Source organism: Apaloderma vittatum, unplaced genomic scaffold (assembly GCF_000703405.1).
Source record: "Apaloderma vittatum isolate BGI_N311 unplaced genomic scaffold, ASM70340v1 scaffold2167, whole genome shotgun sequence".
NCBI classification, from domain to species: Eukaryota; Metazoa; Chordata; class Aves; order Trogoniformes; family Trogonidae; genus Apaloderma; species Apaloderma vittatum.
Window position 1 is genome coordinate 56653 of NW_009726510.1, and position 5209 is coordinate 61861.

Here is a 5209-nt window from a genome sequence, read left to right on the forward strand (position 1 = left end):
CTATTTATTTCATTATAGGACATGTTTCTCAGGAAGATAATAAAGGACATGGTAGGTTTGGGTCCCAAAGTAATCTAATCTTTTCGAGAGGTTAGATCTCCGGGTGACTTTGTTTCTACTTCTGAAAAATTGATTCATCCACTAGATTCAACTCCAAAATTTTACAAAGCTTAATTCCAATTTTAATTTTACAAAAAGGTATTTCAAGTTCCCTCAGAGAGGTACAGCTTTATAAGTTTGTGCTAGCTAAAGCATCTACCAGAAAATACTGCTCACTAGAATATTAAAGTAATGATCGTAGACCTGCTTTAGACTTCACTGGTTTCAGCCTCCGTAATGATGCCACCTTGGCCAGTGTGGGCAGCTCCTGAATTTGAATGACACTTGGGTGTCATTTAATTCTCCTGCTGATGTCCTAAGGGCATCTACTTTATGCAAAACTGCAGAAATTGGAGCTGGAGAAGGCACATTCGGTAAATTATGTTGAAGGATTGGAATGCGATAGATGGAAATAATGAGCTTAGCATTTCTTATCACCCTGATGGGTCATGAGAATGTTGGAATATCGTGTTCTGGGGAGAACACACCAAAGAAAAGGCAACAAAGAGTCGTCCTGCTTTTAAAAAGTCCTAGTAGACTTTAAAATACAATAAATCTATGCTCGTTTTTCAAATTGCTGTTCCCCGAATGCCTGAATTACCTCTAGCCATGATGAATCGTATCTTCTTTCCACCTTTTCACTGAAAATATCCAAGCAACTGTCCTGTCACCACCCACCTGCTCGAGATAACATCCTACGGTTCTGTAAATCTCACTCTCAGAAAACTTCTCCACTGTCATGTTTTCTTAATTATCTTCTCACCTTTCACTTGGTTCTACTCCTCTTTGTACAAGTCTAATGGATGCTTTTCCAGCTCGTAGCTTTTCTCTGATGGCTCTTGTCCTTTTGATTTTCAAAGGGCCTGCTACTCCCTGCTCAGTTTTGCCTACAAAATCCTGGAAGATCACGGGTTTTTGCGGGTGTAACCAAGAGAAGAATTTGTCCTGCGGATTCTTTATTACCGATGGCAACATAGAAGCCAGAAAGATCATCACAGCTTGAGTTTCAGAGCTCACGTAGCGTTGGCAAAGCTAGCAGCTAGGAGAATGAAAAATACCTTTTCCCTGTAAACTGAACAGATTGAGGGACAATAAAGCATGAAATCACTCCCTGTACCACTTAGAGACATTTCTTAGAAGCGCTTTTTGATATAAAATGCGATATAGCTATTTTTCAATTGTCCTAGCCTGGACATTTTGTTTACAGCCAATGATACATAAAATATGTTGAGCCTCGTTCACTTTGCCTACAACTGTCTGCGGCGAAGCTGAAAAAATTCTCTTCTTCACCTTAAAGCTGATTTTCTATGGAAGCACTGGTGCTTTAAGCCTGATGACAGAAAGCCAGGCTACATACAGGTGCTAGAAGCATTATGTGGAGATGAAAAGAAGGCACGGTTGCATTGTAGGCTTAGGTCGATCTTAACTGGCTTCCTTTGAATCGTTCAGTTCTCAGACCCAGCCCTAAGCCTCTTGACTCTGGATTTGAGAACCCTTTGCCCTCCCAGGATCAGCAGTTTGTCTATACAAGTAGAAAGCATAGATGTAGCATTTCCCAGGTATAGCCAGGCTGCTTTTGCTGTGAATTTTCACAGCTTTTTTTTTCCAAATACACTTGCCTTTAGACACCACCCACTTCCCAGCCCCACCAGAGCTCATCTTCCACTTTGCAGGTTGTTAAATGACAGCTCAGAGACTTGGAAAAAAATCACCAGTCTCTGCAGATTTTTAATACAAATGTTAGTGAGTAGCTAAAAATGAAGAAGAATCTATGGTTATGCAAAAGACCATGAGAATTAACCCCTTGCAGAGGCTGAGAAAGCTTCAGAAAACCTTCCTTCTCTAGATCTTTTCCTGTCCATGCTCCTTAAGTTTCCATAATCACCAGGTCTGTTAATGCAGCAATTAGTTACAAAAGCAGGCACAACCGATGCTACATTCACCCCACTTAACACATACTAATCAAAGAATCACAGAATGGCCTGGGCTGGAAGGGACCTTAGAGATCATCTAGTCCAACCTCCCTGTCATGGGCAGGGACGTCACCTCTCGACTAGACCAGGCAACACATGGGGACCGAGCGGGAATCGAACCCGCGACCTCGGTGTTGGTCATTGTTGCCAGCACCGCGCTCAAACCACTGAGCTAACCGGCCCCCTAATGTTACACTGCAAATCATTTATGTCATTTTTTATTGCATGTCAGACAACACCAAAAAAAACCCCAGATTATTTGAAGGCGAAAGTTGGACTGTGTCACCTGTCACCTGCCTGCCTTGGTGGTGACCCTGGACCAAGGGTTCAGACACACACAGGGAGGCTCTTAGCACAAGGGGAGGCTGGAGCTTCCCCTCCAGTCATCCCTGAGGTCTAGGGATTCTGGACACCATGGTCAAACCTGGCATAAACTGAGGGACCAAAGCTTCTCCCACCGAAACGCAACCCTGGGGCTACACAGCGCTCGTCAGAGGACTAAGTGCGATACGTCACCCAGTCCCTTTCTTACTGCAGGTAGTGCAGTGTTGTAAATCTTAAAGAAGAATTCAAAGATTTAAATGTAATTAATGAAGATGTTTCAGGCAATGGAGCTGAACATGACTGACAGTCTCAGGACAGCAATTCCAGTTCTATCATCAGCTACTACTGGTTTATCTAAAATGTGAAATAAAACAAACAAACAAAAAAAAAAATAAGAGCACTGAATAGATTACCTCATGTAAATAGATTATGGCTGATTTCCTGCTTATGATCCATTACATTAAGAAAATAAAGCCGTTAGTTTATGGCTCTGATGGAGAAAATTTGCAATGATTCAATATACCTAGACGGAATTGATAGCGTCATCAATAGGAAGCAAAGTGTGATATTACCAGCGTACCCAATGTAAAGTACATAAATTATGGTTTGATGGAAGAGAGTCCACCCAGAAAATACTGGCTATCAGATTAAAAAGTAATCTTGGAAACAAAGGGCTGATGCACGATGGGGAGATACGGCCACGTCTCCTGCCCGAGGCTGCAGGACACGTGCAGGCAGTGCTGGTGCAGCTTCCCTGCAAGATTTCACCAAGCACCTGAAGGATTTCCTGTGGACACAGAAGTACTGAATTCTGTCATTGAAAATTAACTCCCATAAAGCCAAACATCTTACGAGCCAACAGCTTCTTCTGACTGAAGCAGTCCAGCTCTCTCCATGGTAGGTCAGGCACGGGAACCCTCCATGAAAGGAGGGTTTTAATGTTAAAAAAAAGAGTGGACACAGGTGGCAAGAACACCACCTCAGCTCTTATTCTGACCCATTAAAGTTCTTACCACAAAAGAACCAAAATCCTGGTCTAAGAACACAGCACACCAAAAGCCCGCAGAAAATTACATGAGTGAAACCAAGCAATGTCTTGGGATGGGAACCAGCTTGCAGAGGGACCATAAAGGACAGACACCTGCTTATTAGCAGAAGAACATTCTTTGCAAAACAGCTCCTACACCTCCGAACTCTTGCCCTTGGTTTTAACAGAAGGACTAAAAATGACTTAAAAAGATTGCTCGCGAGTTTGAAGGTGTCCAACACTGCCTTCAGCAAACTGAACCCTCACACTCAACCTGCACTTCTCCTGAACCGTTTTAAAACCTAAAGAAGAGTAAGGGAAGTCTACAGAGTTTTTTATTTCTTTCTTTCTTCCTTTTTTCAATTTCAGTAGTTTTAATTAAAGCTGTAACTTCTGCCAACAAACGGCATCTAAAAATCTACCCAGAGAGCTTTGCTGCCTGCCAAATTGTCCAACACCAGCGAAGAGAAAGGCATACCTTCATATCCCAAGTGCCCCAAATTCTTAAATAAATGGGATTGGAGTGGTTTTATTTGCTGTTTTTTTCATATGCTGAAGTACTCGAGGAATTTTAGGACTAGTCTGAAGATAATTTGATTAGCTTAGAAATACAGCAGTAGCACCTGCAACCACCGTAGGAAACCTCAACAAGGTCCACAGAGGAGAAAAAAAATGGAAATAGAGATTTGAATCTTTTGAGATTCAATTTAATCTTGAGATCACAAAACCCATGAACCATGATGCCAAAGGTCTCTGCAGATCACCACGGAGAAGTTCGGAGAGAGGTACAAAGTTCTAATTTAAGCAAGTTTCTGTAAATAAAGAGACACCACTTAAAGAAAAACACAATTATTGCACTGCGATTGTCACATTGTAATCACTAAGGTCGATACAAAGCACATATAGAGATGAAGCTTTAGAGAGGGCAAAAAGGTGATGGTTATTTAAATCATGATGAAAAGGCTGCAATTACTAATGCTGAGCATGACGTCTCTGGATGTAAACAGGCCGATGAGGGGCAATAAGAAAAAGCCTACCACAGAAAAGCAAATTTGCTGTATAAACCTAGAGAAGCAACATAAAAAGCCTTCCCTAATTTTTGAAAGAGGAAGTAACGTAAGAATTGAGTACAATTTTTTGGGTGAGTCAAATGCAACATAATTAGCACAGAAGTCGATGTAAGTTCTGTGATCTATGTGACAGTTTAGCTCACAGAATTTACTGTTTTGCACTGAAATTCTTTTTAAGAGAATTATTCTTCAGACTGAGGATCAATTCACAGGCAGAAGAGCACTTTAACAGCAGCTGATTAAGACTGAATGACAGTATTAGAGACAGGTGAGGGTTGAGCCATTGAACGTGCTCCAGCTCATTGAGACGTCTGCAGGTCCAATTGGGTTACACAAAAGCCAGTGTTATGTAGTCCAATTTTTTTCCTAAAAACAGTTAAGTATCTCAGAGCCAGGGGTAAAAGAATACCATTAAAGGAACACTTAAGGATTAAGTAGTTTGTTTTGTCTTAGTTCTGAAAAACCATGGTCAGTGGACCCGCAGCGGCAGAGCGTGATGCTCTGTGCTGGCAATGAGCAAAAGCCACAGAGAAGCCCCTGTCTTCATCTTAGTTGAGTAATTGGTGGTGGGAAATGAAGCTTTACGTTTGCGTGCACATTTGGAATAGCTCAATTATTGTTTCTCCTTTCACAGTATTTATGGACTCCAGTCATGAGCTAGGTGTGCTCAGCAACAAAAGGGAAAGTCAGTCCCTCTCCTCATCAGCTGTAATTCT

At 41.7% G+C, this 5209-nt stretch overlaps 1 non-coding gene across 1 annotated transcript; it reads right to left on the bottom strand.

The window, feature by feature from the left end:
* Positions 1-2171: 2171 nt before the first annotated feature.
* On the bottom strand, positions 2172-2255 carry TRNAA-GGC. Its single transcript is given in 2 exon segments — positions 2172-2207; positions 2218-2255. It is a non-coding gene; the product is annotated as a tRNA-Ala (tRNA).
* Between the last annotated feature and the right edge of the window lie 2954 nt (positions 2256-5209).